Here is a 15,623-nt window from a genome sequence, read left to right as displayed (position 1 = left end):
AAGAATAAGACTTGAGAGGCTGTGAGTCGGGCGGTGACGGGCAGAGAGTCGCTGATTGTTGCCATTACTAGTAAAGAAAAAATATGTCCCCGGATTTCATTTTAAAAATCTGGTCACCTTAACTTATGGGCCCTTATAGGTAGCACGGATAGGCGGCACTAATGGGCATTGTTGGGTGGCACTGATGGGCAGCATTCATAGGCGACACTGATTGTCAGCACTGACTGGAATCACTAATGGGCACTGATTGGTGGCACTTGTGGTTGCTGGTGGGCACTGATTGCTGGCACTGGTGTGCACTAATTGCTGACATGTTGGCGCTATATTGTAATCAGGGTACCGATGATCAGTGCCCTGATGTCTTGTAGTTCCCTGTGAGTAGATGCCGCTGGTCGGCTCTTCTCGCCACACACTCTATCAGTGTGAGGCGAGGAGCGCCGATTAGCAGCATCTCCATGTTTACATGTGACCGGCTGTGATTGGACACAGCCGATCACGTGAGTAAAGAGCGAGGCTCTTTACAGAGATCGGGGTTGCGCCATGTCCTAGCGGCGTCCCAGAACAAGACCCGCACTGTCCCGCCAAGTACTTGTAGGACAGCACTTTAACAGAGAGTACAAAACAAAAACCTACCAAAAATATCTTGTATTTCTGCAAATCCCAAAAGAATGGCTCTGTATCTGCTGCCCACTGCAGTTACTGGAACTCCACTCTACACAGAATTCATGTACACTACAGCAATCAAGTGACTTCCACTTCCTGTAGTATCATCTATTTGTTGTTTTGTTACATTAAATTTAATTTAAAAAACAAAAATGACTGAGTTGTGGAGGACACGTGTTTCCTGTGACAGTGGACCTCTAGCTGCAAAGATTCTTAATAAAGTTCAGAAAAAAAAAAGAAAAAAAAAGAAGTGGAGGCCATACGCTTCCTGTCACCGATGGAGATCCACTCTGCAGCCAGATCAGTCTTGGAGCTGAAATCTACAGCTACTGTCATACTTTCCTCCCACCAGCATGAGCGCCGTTGTCCTTAAAGACGGCAACGGGAGCCAGGCTCCGGTAATCGATCACAGAAGTTTGCACTGGTCTCCACTCTGTTTTGAAGACGGCGCTCGGCTAATTTCCTGCGCCGCTGTGTAGCTTCTCTTGAGACAGTCTGAAGCGTGAGCGGAGGTTTGTGCGGGCAACGTTCAGGTACCGGATAGAGAATGAATAAAGAAAAATTCCAAAAAGACGTCTCTTTGTAGCTGTAATTCGGAACTAGAAGTCTCGGCGCGTCTTCCCAGGTAAATTACTGTTTCTAGTGCTTGTAGTGTATTTGTAAGTGATAGGCCGCAGAGGTCTTTGACTGCTATAGGTCCTTTCTAGTCCTGAGGCTTGACACCTTGTATTTAGCAGAGCTATTGTAACCCCCCCCCCCCCTTCCCTCATTTTAGTGTGACCTCAGGATTCGGACCAGTGTTTTGTATGCTCACGCACTGCATGGTAGTGTAAAACATCCATTTAGAGCTAATTTACACTAGGGTGTACGTTTAATAAACTGATAAGCCGAGATAATGATGATCACGGCTTATCACAGAGCATTGCCGGTTTAATAAACTGAGTTAAGGAGCAGAGAACATGTTCTTCACTTCTCATCACAGCACATGGCTGTTTTGTCTCAAACGGACAGTTTAATAAACCGTGATCTGAAGATTTCACTGCTCTTCCACTGAAATATCTCCTTTTCAGATTCACCAGCTCAGAGGTGGAGAAGCTGGTGTGATAAGAGGAAGAAGGCTTATTTCTTCCTAATATCAGCACCAGTGGGTTAAAATATATATATATATATATATATATATATATATATATATATATATATGTATATGTATATGTATGTATGTATGTGTGTGTGTGTGTATATATATATATATATATATATTTATCTCTATCTCCCGGATTCACAGACACTGGCGCATATTTATGCGGCCGTAGCGTATCTCCTTTACTCTACGCCGACGCAGCGCAGACAGGCAAGCACTTCCTCCCAAATCTGCGCTGGGTTGCTCAGGTGTAAGTGGAAGTGGGCGTGAGCCATGCTGATGAGGCGTGACCCCATGCAAATGATGGGCCGAGCGCCAGACAGATACGTATCGCCAACTGCGCATGCGCCGTCCGGTGGGCGCATCTCAGTGTGCATGCTCACAATCACGTCGGAACAAATGCCTAAGATACGTCGGATCACTGCCTACGGCGTGAACGTAACCTACGCCTAGTCATATTCACGTCCTACGTAAAATCCATCGGCTTGTGTTCCCTGGTGCAGCCCTTTGCATGGATGCTGCTGAGTTACACCTCCTTTATGGGGCATAACTTAACGCCGTACGTATGACTTTATCCGCACTGCGTCGGACGGACGTACGTTTGTAAATTGGCGTATCTCCCTCATTCGCATATGTGAATAGAAAATCAATGGGAGCGCCAAATACGTCCAGCGCAAATATGCGCCCACTCTACGCCGGCGTAGGCAAGTTACGTCGGTCGGATGAAGCCTATTTTCAGGCGTATCTTAGTTTCTGAGTCAGGCGCATAGATACGACGGCGCATATTTGCACTTACGCAGCGTATCTTGAGATACGTTGGTGCAAGTGCTTTGTGAATCCGGGCCATAAAGTGTGTGTGTGTGTGTGTGTGTGTGTGTGTGTGTGTGTGTGTGTGTGTGTGTGTGTGTGTATGTGTGTATGTATATATATGTATGTATGTATATATATATATATATATATATATATATATATATATATATATATATATATATATATATATATATATATATATATATATATATATATATATATATATATATATATATATATATATATAGCCTTGCGAAAGTATTCGGCCCTTCTTGAACTTTGCAACCTTTTGCCACATTTCAGGCTTCAAACATAGATAAAAACTGTAATTTTTTTTTTTGAAGAATCAACAACAAATGGGACACAATCCATGAAGTGGAACGAAATTTATTGGATATTTCAAACTTTTTTAACAAATAAACTGAAAAATTGGGCGTGCAAAATTATTCAGCCCCCTTAAGTTAATTCTTTGTAGCACCACCTTTTGCTGCGATTACAGCTGTAAGTCGCTTGGGGTATGTCTCTATCAGTTTTGCACATCGAGAGACTGAAATTTTTGCCCATTCCCCCTTGCAAAACCACTCAAGCTCAGTGAGGTTGGGTGGAGAGCATTTGTGAACAGCAGTTTTCAGTTCTTTCCACAGATTCTCGATTGGATTCAGGTCTGGACTTTGACTTGGCCATTCTAACACCTGGATATGTTTATTTGTGAACTATTCCATTGTAGATTTTGCTTTGTTTTGGATCATTGTCTTGTTGGAAGACAAATCTCCGTCCCAGTCTCGGGTCTTTTGCAGACTCCATCAGGTTTTCTTCCAGAATGGTCCTGTTTTTGGCGTCATCCATCTTCCCATCAATTTTAACCATCTTCCCTGTCCCTGCTGAAGAAAAGAAGGCCCAAACCATGATGCTACCACCACCATGTTTGACAGTGGGGATGGTGTGTTCAGGGTGATGAGCTGTGTTGCTTTTACGCCAAACATAACGTTCTGACCAGCGCACCTTCTTCCACATGTTTGGTGTGTCTCCCAGGTGGCTTGTGGCAAACTTTAAACTACATTTTTATGGATATCTTTAAGAAATGTCTTTCTTCTTGCCACTCTTCCATAAAGTCTAGATTTGTGCAGTATACAGGGACTGATTGTTGTCCTATGGACAGACTCTCCCACCTCAGCTGTAGATATCTGCAGTTCATCCAGAGTGATCATGGGCCTCTTGGCTGCATCTCTGATCAGTCTTCTCCTTGTATGAGCTGAAAGTTTAGAGGGACGGCCAGGTCTTTGTAGATTTGCAGTGGTCTGATACTCCTTCCATTTCAATATTATCGCTTGCACAGTGCTCCTTGGGATGTTTAAAGCTTGGGAAATCTTTTTGTATCCAAATCCGGCTTTAAACTTCTCTACAACAGTATCTCGGACCTGCCTTGTGTGTTCCTTGTTCTTCATGATGCGCTCTGCGCTTTTAACGGACCTCTGAGAGTATCACAGTGCAGGTGCATTTATACGGAGACTTGATTACACACAGGTGGATTCTATTTATCATTAGTCATTTAGGTCAACATTGGATCATTCAGAGATCCTCACTGAACTTCTGTAGAGAGTTTGCTGCACTGAAAGTAAAGGGGCTGAATAATTTTGCACGCCCAATTTTTCCGTTTTTTATTTGTTAAAGTTTGAAATATTCAATAAATTTCGTTCCACTTCATGATTGTGTCCCACTTGTTGATTTTTCAAAAAAAATAGTTTTATATCTTTATGTTTGAAGCCTGAAATGTGGCAAAAGGTCGCAAAGTTCAAGGGGGCCGAATACTTTTGCAATGCTATAGGGCTGAAACAACTAATCGATTAATCGATTATGAAATTAATCGATTACAATTTTCATAATCGATTAATCGGGCAGTAACATAATGGGGTTAAAAAAACTAAAATTAGCCCTTTATAGTACAAAAAAGCAAATCGCTACTGTAAATATTACTTTCACTGTCCCACAGTAAAAAATGAACCCCTTACAGTAGCGATTATTTGCTCTTTTTGTACTTATATTTGTTTTTTAACCCCATTATGTTACTAAACATCTCAGGCCTGGGTCCCCACCTCTGTTTTTTGCAGAAACACACTACAGTTCATTTGCATGTTTTCCTATGGGACACGTTCATATCTATATCCATCTGGATATATAGATCCTTGTAGTCTCCCCTTTCCGGCCATTGAGTGTGAGCAGACCTTAGACATACCCCGTGACTCCTGGGGTGGCCGGTGGTTTTTTTTTTTTTTTTTTTTTGCTCCAGGGCATTCCTGTGGTTAGGGGGTTTCTCTTATTTCCCCTTTCCCTGCTCTGTCACATTTCCCTCTGCTGCTCTACAGACGCTGCTACTGGGGTGGTCCTGTGGGGGGCTCCGTTTCCCAATAGGGGTCTGTGGGGTGTCGGGGCCCGTGGTTTTTTTTTTTTTTTTTTTTCCTGGGGGAGGGTGCTCTGCCTCAGGGAAGTCCCCACTCGTCCTCATCCACATCGCAGCGTTTCGCCGGGGCCATTTTTAGCATGCCTGCTGATTACATAGATTTTTCCCATTGGCGGCCATATTGTCGTAGGCTGTTATTGCTGATAACCATTTTCTTGTGGTCGCTCCCTTTTATCTCTGAGGCATCTGGCGGGCATTTTGTGTGGGTTCTGACCTCTAGTGCTGGCTTCCTGAATGGCGTGCAGCACAATTCTCCTCAGATTTTTGCCTCACAGCTTTTCCTCTTGCACGCTGTGTACTGAGGGTGCGTGGCGGCGCTGAGCAGTCTCTTGCTGGGTTGGTGAGTCCCCTGGGTAACCCCCCGGTCAGTGCAGCAAGGAGGGTGGACTTTTTTCTGGTCTTGAATAGGTCCCTGAGAGCTGTCTGTGGTGTTATGGAGTAAGTATCTTGCCCTTCTTCCCCAAACATGCCAGAGGTGGCAGCTGGTGCCCCCGCACCTGCGGTTCCCATGGACACTTTGTTGGCAGTCCTGGAATCATTTGTTGCCAGGGTGGAAGCGGCATGCGGCCATAAGGGGGGGGGGGGTAAAAAGCGCCCCTCCCCGCCATCTCCTGGGGAATGCTCTGACTTAGACCTGGGCCTGGCTGCGGCACAGGACCCCAGTTCTGGGCTGTCAGAAGATGTGGACCAGGACCTTTCTTGTAAGGAAGACTCCTCACCTGGGTCAGTGCAGGACAGGGCACTTGTTAGTGCGCTTATCAATGCTGTTAGGGACTTCCCTTAAGCTGGATGGTGCAGCTGAGGCATCCACTGAGGGCTCAGTCTCTTTTGGGCCGCACAAGTTGGCCCGCTCTGTAAAAGTTTTTCCTTATGTATCTTTCTTTGATAAGTTCATTAATAAGGAATGGGAAAAACCGCAGATGTACTTTTGTGGTCCCTCAGCGCCAGGCGGTCCGTTATCCCTTTGAGGACAGCCTTTTGAAAAAATGGGCTTCTCCTCCACTGGTTGAGCCCCCGGTTGCTTGGTTAAATAAGGTAACCACTCTCCCTGTAGAAGGGACACCTGCTTTCAAGGACCATACTGATGGGAGGTCTGAGGCGGTGACCCGTTTCATGTTTACCATGCTAGGGTCTGCGTTGCAGCCTATTTTGGCTGCAACCTTGGTGTCTCAGACCCTCACTGAATGGGCAAAGGTTATGGACAAGTCTATAGAGGAGCATCAGCTCCCTCCTGAGTATGTTAGGCTGGCCGACCAGTTGGTCCAGGGACTTGTTTATGTCTGTGATGCTACCCTGGATGCAGCCACCTTGATCTCCAGAGCATCTGTATCTGCGGTGGTGTTGGGCTGCCTGATTTGGCTGAAATGCTGGTCCGTTGACCAAGCATCCAAAAAAAGCTTTGGCAGATTTACTCTTCAAAGGTGGGAGGGTTTTTGGTACCTCGCTGGACGACTATATTAAAGATGTCACTGGAGGTAAGAGTGTCCCTCAGTCCACCAAGGAAAAGGAGCTGTGCCGTAAGCGGAGTCCTTCTTTTCCCACGTAGAAGCGGTATTTTGGTCAGTCAGGGCCCCGCGGGTAGACCCTCCCAGGCTGACGAAGGCTCAGCTGGGGGACAGAAACGTTCCTGGGTACGTAAGCCGAACAAACTGCCAACCAAACCCGCCATCGCATGAAGTTTTGCCCCGCCTGACTCATGGGTGGGGGGATGGCTTTGCAGGTTCACTACTTGGTGGACCTCCCTGCTCTCCGACCAGTGGGTCTGCGAGGTGGTCACTTCGGGGTACGAGATCGAGTTTCTTTCCTGTCCGCCGAACAGATTCTTTCCCTCAAATCTACCTCTCCTTCCGGCTTGACGGTCTGTCCTATTGGGAGCAGTGCAGGACTTGCTAAGTTGCGGGGTAATTTTACCTGTTTTGCAGGGCAAGAGGTTTCAGGGATTTTATTCAAATCTGTTTGTGGTCCCGAAGGACGGGGTCCGTCCAATCTTGGACCTAAAAGCCCTAAATGCCTTTGTGTGAGTAAGGAAGTTCTGCATGGAATCCATTTACTCTGTGGTGGCTGCACTCCATCCGGTGGACTTTCTGGCGTCCTTGGACATCAAGGACGCATACTTGCATGTCCCAACTTTCGCAGGACACCAGTGGTTTCTGCGCTTTGCAATTGGGGAAGACCACTATCAGTTTGTGGCTCTTCCTTTTTCAGCACCGAGAGTTTTCACCAAGGTGCTTGCACCGATTTTAGCTTTGCCATTGTGGGCTACTTCTGGCACAGAATTAGAGGTGGATGTGTCTATAGCCAGCCAGACCCTCCAAGAATTCGGGTGGGTGTTAAACATCCAAAAGTCGGTCCTGATACTGACTCAGCATTTGGAATACCTGGGGTTGATTCTGGTCTCCGTGGAGGCGAGAGTCTTTCTTCCCTTGGAAAAGTTGCAGACTCTTCAGTCTGCGGTGAAGCTGTTAGCATCCCGCAAATGGTCGTCTCTCCGTTTTTTTGCGACGCTCACACACTTTGAATGGCAAATGCCCGGTCATGCAATGTTGTACCCAGACAAAAATTTTGTAATTTGACAGGGAAGCCAAAATGCTCCCGTACAGGGAATATATATATATATATATATATATATATATATATATATATATATATATATATATATATATATATATATATATATATATATATATATATATATATATATATATATATATATATATATATATATATATATATATAAAAAAAAATTACAACATTTTTGTCTGGGTACAACATTGCATGACCGGGCATTTGCCATTCAAAGTGTGTGAGCGTTGAAAGCTGAAAATTGGCCTGGGCAGGGAGGGGGTGAAAGTGCCTAGTAGGCAAATGTTTAAACACAGGGTACTGTCGCACATGTTAAAAAACCCTAATTGATGCACAGACAGCAATTCAGATCTACTTCAATAGTTCCCAGATTCAGTCCCAAGAAGCTGAAATCTGATGGGTAACACTGCCCGCTGCACTTTACCCACTGATCTTTTCAGGCCCCACTCACACCTATCCAGAGCAGTTTTGCGGATCACGCTTAGGGCAGCTTTAAAAAAAAAAAAAAAAAGTAAAAAAAAAAAAAACCGCACAAAAGTGCATGATGCTTTATAATTCGTAGCACACCAAAAACGCATGACACTTTATCACACACTTTGTGTGCATGGGGGGTGCAGTGTGCCTGAAAAAAATACTATGTTTTGTGTATGCATTGTGCGATTTTTGCATTCGTTCCCACAGTGCACAAATGTGAAGCTAGCTACTGTGTGTTTGTGTGTGTTTGTTTGTGTTTGTGTTTGTGTTTGTTTTTTTTTTTTTTTTTTTTTTTTTATCCGAAAAATGATCCGATCCGAGGAATAAGCCGAACTGTGAGGTTTATTTTTGATCCGTTGCACCCCTACCGGACGTGGATCTCCTGGCCTCTCGCCTCAGCCGCAAGGTGTCGAGGTTTGTGTCCAGGTCCTGAGATCCCTGGGCAGACACGTCAGATGCGTTGGTGCAGGCCTCGACAAAATCCGGGCGCAAGGTCGCAATTGTGACCTGGCGCAGCTTGGGGCTGCAGAAGGCCGCAAAGCCGCATCCTCAATTCCCGGCCGGCGTGGTCGCGACCACGCCGGCCGGTAATTGAGGCTGCAGCTTTGCGGCCTTCACAGAAGGAAGCTGAGGCCTGCAGAAGGAATCTAGGAGTGGCCATCTTGTGGTTGCCGTTGGCATTACAGGTTACATTACAAGTAGCAAAAAACAGCAGTTCTAATGTGTTTTTTCACTGCCATCTCCTTCCCTCTAATTTGAACCCCCAAACATTATATATATATTTTTTATTCTCACACCCTAGAGAATAAAATGGCGGTTGTTGCAATACTTTCTGTCACACCGTATTTGCGCAGCGGTCTTACAAGCGCACTTTTTTTGGGGGGAAAAAATACACTTGTTTTAATTAAAAAAATAAGACAACCGTAAAGTTAGCCCAATTTTTTTTATATATTGTGAAAGATAATTGTTACGCCGAATAAATTAATACCCAACATGTCACACTTCAAATTTGCGTCCGCTCGTGGAATGGCGACAAACTTTTACCCTTTAAGATCTCCATAGGCGACGTTTAAAAAAATTCTACAGGTTGCATGTTTTGAGTTAGAGGAGGTCTAGGGCTAGAATTATTGCTCTCGCTCTACCAATCGCTGCGATACCTCACATGTGTGGTTTGAATACTGTTTTAACAAATGCGGGCGCTACTCGCGCATTCGTTCGCTTCTGCGCGCGAGTGGAGACCAAGGGGGATACGGAGGATTCTGATTGCTCCAGATTGGCCCCGGCGTCCTTGGTACGCTGATCTTGTACGCCTGGTGGCAGATGCACCCTGGTGGGTGCCAATGCGAGAGGATTTTCTGTCAAGGTTCCATACTTCATCCTGCTTTACAGTCGCTGGCTTTAATGGCATGGCTATTGAAAGCCAGGTGCTGAGGGACCGAGGTCTTTCGGACTCGGTCATCTCAACTATGTTGAGGGCTCGGAAGTCTTCTTCCAGGAAGATCTACCAACGCACCTGGAAGTCCTACATCTCCATGTGCGAAGAAATGGGGTAGTGTCCACGGACATATTCGGTTTCCAGGGTCCTGCTGTTTTTACAGTGTGGAGTAGATCAGAAACTTGCCTTAAGTACCAGTAAGGGACAGATTTCAGCCTTGGCTGTGTTCATTCAGCGGTCTTTAGCGGCCAATTCCCTGGTGGGTACCTTTTTGTGCAGGGGGTTGTCATGTGCTTCCCCTATTAGACCACCTCTTCCTCCATGGCATTTAAATCTGGTGCTCTCGGTTTTTCAGAAACCTCCCTTTGAATATATCAGAGAAATTCCTCTCTTGACACTATCTCAAAAGGTGGCTTTTTCAGTGGCCGTTGCGTGTTTCTGAGTTGGTGGCCTTGTCTTGCAGGTCACCATACTTGGTCCTCCATAAGGATAAGGCTGCGCCTGCAGCCTTCCTCCTTCCTTCCGAAGGTTGTTTCGGCCTTTCACCTTAACGAGGACATTGTTCTTCCATCCTTGTGTTCTCGGCCGGCGCATCCTAAGGAGGTTGTGCTTCATACGTTGGACGTGGTACGTGCCTTGCGGGTGTACCTGTCTGCTGCGGCTCCGTTTCGGAGGTCTGACTCGCTATTTGTGTCGGTGTCTGGTCCACAAAAGGGCCTGGCGGTCTCGTCGGCCACCATTTCTCAGTGGATCAGGCAGACCGTCATTCTGGCCTATGCTATTAACGGGCGGACGCCCCCCTTTCCGGTCACGGCACATTCTACCAGGGCAATTGGTGCTTCCTGGGCTTTCCAACATCAAGCGTCTGTCTCACAGGTGTGCAAGCGGCGACTTGGTCGTCCGTTCATACCTTCTCAAAATTGACGTAACTCGTATGTCAAGACTTGTGAAGGCTGTGTCCGTCCATGGATGACAGAGAAAAGGATTTTTTTTTTTTTCTGGCATATGCATTCATATTTTGTCTATGCTGTGTTTAACCACCTCAATGCTGTGTGTGTGTGTGTGTGTGTGTGTGTGTGTGTGTGTGTGTGTGTGTGTACACAGACTCATATTGAGGTGGTTGTACCGGGATCATGGTTGAAGGTAGAACCATGATCCTAGTATCGAGTGAGTGATTTTTTTTTTTAAAGTGATCCAAGCAGCTTTAGAGCCACTGGATAATTTTTACAAGTGCCAAAAGAGAAATAAGGGGCATCGTACGGTATGGCAATAAAGTTGATGGAGAGAAAAAAGAGAATACAAGCAATTGTATCATTGGTGGTGGTGGCAAGCGAGCAAGCCCCCTGTTGTCAGTGTGCAGAGGGGAAGCCACTTGCACAGAATCTGAGCAGGTTACAGAAGAATGCAGCCACTACATCTAAGGACTGCTAAGCTGCAGTATATGGGTTTTTGTTCTTAGGTTCTGCTATCTTTTTAATTTGTGAGTCTTATGGTTGTTACACACAGTAGTGCTTTGTGAGCCCTGAGGGTGTGCGATTTACAGTCTGGGTTTACAGGAAGTGGTTGGCTGAGGTGAGTAATGCTAAACAAACAAGATGGGGAAAGTTTATTTCGTAATATACAAATCTGGAGTTTAACTTATTAAAGTTTTCTTCTCTTCTAAAATAACTGCACTATCCCTTTACATGCAGCTCACCTCCTGTGATCCTCACTGTACAGCTATGTCTGACCCTACACAGCTGTTGGCAAATTAAATGGTCCTGGTATTCCTCCACTGACAGGACAGGAAACCCCTCCTCTGTGACACCACAGAAGAGACCTCTGCACTTTAGTGACACCACATGACTCCCCTTTGCACCCCCCCCACACATCACATTACACCACAGGATACCCCCATGTGACACTCCTCCATGCCTGATAACACAGGATAGCACCCCCCACACTTTGACACCACAGGATACAGCTTTGCATCACCCTAATGCCTCAGGACACCCCCCTCTTATACCCGATCTTTGATGTGCTTCTAGTGATGGACAGGGAAGGTATGTGCTTTGTGGTGTCACGGGGGGACGACCCCCGTTAAACTTAACGGTAGCGGTATTTCCAGGAACCTTCCAGGACAGCGTCTATATTCCCACCCTATTCTACATTTCACTGGTCAACCTAGTTCACCTGGTGGTGGTGTGTGGGTTTTTTTTTTTTTTATGTTTCCATGTTTTTTTCCTCTGCCACTTTCACACCACTGATGCTCCGGGATGACGGGTCAGCAACCTGCGCTTGGGCTTGCCAAACCATCATCCCAGTGCAGGAGGTTGCGGGCCACATTTGGCCCCTGAGCCACTGGTTGGGCACCCATGATTTACACCCACCTACCTCCATGTCCATTCAGGCCCAAAAAACAAAAAAATGAAAAGGACTGCATCCTTAATGTGGCGGATCAGAGTTGGCATAATGTAAATGGACCCATGTCTATTTACATCTGGCTACCTATAAGTCTGTGGTGTATGTAGACACACACTGAATGGCATGGACATCTGAACACTGACATCTGTCCTATTCAGCTCCAATTATGATTGGTGGGGCGCTGTGACAACTTCCTGGCAGGATAGCTAAGGTGGTTTCAGACTAGGGTCAGAACACACTCGAGCTCATCCCATCTAATTAGTTGTGAAAACATTTCTAAAATAAGACATCTCTGCTGCTTTTATAATATGTTTAGAATAATAATGGTTATTAAAGGATAAGTTCACCTTTTGGAACATGTTACATGTTTTTAGGATGGAATATGTATCGTGCTACTGCCACCAGTTTCCCTGATTTTTTTTTTTTTATTTTTTTTTCCTGGCTGTATGAGGCCCCCGTGATTTCTAACAGCGGCCCTGGGCATCAGAACAGGATCTTTCTGCTAAGGCGGTGGGAGTTGCTCGCACCTGGCGCCAGCATTGGATAGGCTGGCAGGGGCCCAGGAGCTGTGGTGACCTTGTGCCTGGGGTTTGTCGAGCCCTGCCCTAGTCTATCAAACTATTTAAAAAGAAACCGCCTTTGACGGTATGCAGCCATGGCCAAAAGTTTTGCATGCTCCTTAGCAACCAGCTATATATACAGTTGGATGAATCAAGTGGGAAGAAGAAAGGGTTTTTTACGGTGCTTTACAAATAATAATGAGAACCGTAGACTTAGAAAAAGTTATACAAAGTTTTATGAGAATCAAGTTAAAAATGTAGCAACAACAGTTTGTTCACTAGTAAACAGTAAGCATGCGCTCCGGCGTGTTTGCACACCCCACGTGCAGAGCCCGCCAGGAAGTCGGCACTGCGCTGTGCTAATCAGACAGTGCGACATTTCCCGATGCGCATCTGCGGAGATCGGGAAATGTCTCACCGCCTGTGATTAGCGCAGCACAGTGCCGACTTCCTGGTGGGCTCTGCACGTGGGGTGTGCGAACACGCCGGAGCTCATCCTTGGTAAACGGCAGTTCAAGTAATTTTCGAATTTGAAACAATTGTTGCAGCATATTACCTGCTTATGTGACCATCCCTTACTCGAATTGCTGTTTACTAGTGAACAAACTGTTCTTGCTACATTTTTTTTAAACTTGATTCTCATTAAAATTTGTATAACGTTTTCTAAATGTACGGTTCTCATTCTTATTTGTAAAGCACTGTAAAAATCCCTATCTAGAATGAGGTGCCAACCCCTTTGGGTGTTCCACCTTGAGTCGGATATAATCTATCATGAACAAAAAGTGCATCAAAAATCGAAGCACTATTGCACACAAACGCAGGAAAAAGTCCCTAACCCTTTCCAAAAAAACACACCCAGCTACAAAACGCAAATATGTGAACGTGTACCATAGAAAAACCATGTTAAATAGACTGTAATGGGTCCCTGCAAACTGAAAAACGCACTAAACGCATAGGTGTGAACGTAAGGTTACTGTGGATGCATTCACATGAAAGCATCTGGTATGAAAATTCCCCAAGGGTTAGAGGTCAAGCAGTATGAATGGCCAGTTCCTGTACGGCAAGGAATAAATAATATTGGTTATATTATGTGAATTCTGCTTTTCATTTTATCAGAAGGTGCTGTTCTGGCAGTTTTGCAAAAGTTTTTTTATTTTAGCTAGCAGAGCTTTGCCTCAATACGTTTTGGTCAGGATCACGGACACGGATCATGGACACTATCAAAGATCTCTATCTATTTGCCCGTAATCTTACGTTCAAGTTCATTTGCGACCACGATCGCACTAAAATCAATTCGGAGCATGAGCTTGCGGAACGCACAAAACAATTTACTATGGAGGAGTTTCGTGCACTCCGCGACCTTAAGCTCCTTTATGATGAAGGTGCTGTTGAGGAGTCCTCGCAGCCTACCCTTCCCAACATATCTCAGCTTTCCATCCCTTCGCACCCTCCACCAAGTCATTTCGACTCCGTTCGCGGAGATTTCCTGACTTAATGATGTGCCCCGCCATTTGGGCTTTTATACAAGCCACCATTCGGGACCTCGAGCGCAAGAGTGGCACAACATTTCTCCCAATTTAACCACTAATCAAACTAAAGCTTTGAAATCCTTACAACAATGTTCAGATCTAGTTATTAAGCGATCGGATAAGGGCGGCAACATCGTCCTTATGACACATGATTTTTACCAGAACATGTGTTTCTCTATTCTTAAAAACTTGGATTGGTACAGCCCCATCCCATCATCTTTTAGTCTCCACTTTTCTTCCTGAACTCCAGGTCCTTTTGCACTGAGGCCCTGTTCTTAGGCCTCATTGACAAGCACACACTGGAGTTCCTTATTCCCAAGTTTCCCCGTATTCCCACTTTTTGTTCTTTACCTAAGACACATAAGAACGTTCACAACCCCCCTGGTCGACCCATTGTATCAGGGATGGATTCTCTTACGGACAACGCTAGCAAATTTGTTGACGCATTCTTAATGCCACATGTAGTTGGTTTGCCCTCCTACATCAGTAACGCCACCGATTTTGATGAGGCCCCTTGAGGGGATCCAGGTCCCTCCGGATGCCCTACTCGTGGCTATTGATGTCGAGGCTCTGTACTCGAGCATCCCCCACGAGCAGTGCATCCGAATAGCTGGTTCTTTCTTGCATGAGCAGGAGAAAACATCCTGGCCCCTCAACAAATTTATCCTCAAGCTGTTTTATTTATTCTAACCAAAAACTACTTCACCTTTAACATTCAACTCTCTTTTTACAGACCCAAGGGGTCGCAATGGGGAGTTTGTGTGCCCCGGCTTACGCTAACCTCTATTTGGGTGGTTGGGAACGTTCTTTAAATGCTGACGACCATTATGTAGAATTTTTGAAGAAGGTACTGATCTGGTAGACTATTTGTTCATAACCTGGACCTGGACTAGTGAACTATTATTGGACTTTGTACAATTACTTAATGATGATCTTTTCAATCTAAGGTTTACGGTTCAGTTTGATACCCAGGTCGGCAGGTCCCCTTCCATCAAGCAACCAGACGGTACCTTAAGCACGAATCTTTATCGCAAGCCAACGGCAGGCAATGCTTTTGTTATATGCCTCTAGTGCTCACCCTAAACCATTGATCCGCAGCATCCCCTCGGCGCAATATTTGCATATACGCAAAAATTGCACACTACAGAGTGACTTTAAGACTCAGGCAAACGCCCTACGTGAGCATTTGCTATTGAGAGGATATTCGCGAACTAACCTTAAAAAAAGCATATAACAGGGCCTGCCTTCGATCTAGACACTCCTTGATATATGGCTTGTCTAAATCCAAATCTAAACCGAATCCTAAGCAAGAATCAGTCAGATTTATTACGACTTTCTCTGCTCATCATAATACACTACGAACTATTCTTTCCAAACATTGCCATATGTGGAAAAGATTTGTTCCTGCGCTGATCCTATAAACTATATAATTATAGTGAATTTTGTGTTTTACCTTATATCAACCCTTGTGCATTAAATTTATAAATAAATAAATAAATAAATAAATGTATAAATTAATATGCACTGACTAATTAATATGCAGTAATCCATAAACCCCTAGAAAGAA

General features: G+C 45.2%; 1 protein-coding gene across 4 annotated transcripts in view; it reads left to right on the top strand.

Moving 5' to 3' along the window:
• Positions 1 to 955: 955 nt before the first annotated feature.
• MED25 (mediator complex subunit 25) overlaps positions 956 to 15,623 on the top strand; it is a 555,669-nt gene continuing 541,001 nt past the window's right edge. For 2 of the 4 annotated variants that reach the window (XM_040327575.1, XM_040327572.1), the window contains exon 1: positions 957 to 1,288. The gene's annotated coding sequence lies outside the window, so the exon portion shown is untranslated. Of the gene's footprint in view, positions 1,289 to 15,623 lie in introns of all 4 variants that reach the window. The other 2 variants (XM_040327573.1, XM_040327574.1) reach the window with 2 other exon arrangements.

The sequence above is a fragment of the Rana temporaria genome, chromosome 10 (genome assembly GCF_905171775.1).
Source record: "Rana temporaria chromosome 10, aRanTem1.1, whole genome shotgun sequence".
Lineage (NCBI taxonomy): Eukaryota > Metazoa > Chordata > Amphibia > Anura > Ranidae > Rana > Rana temporaria.
Note: the sequence above shows the minus strand (reverse complement) of the source record. Positions and strands in the feature narration are given on the sequence as shown.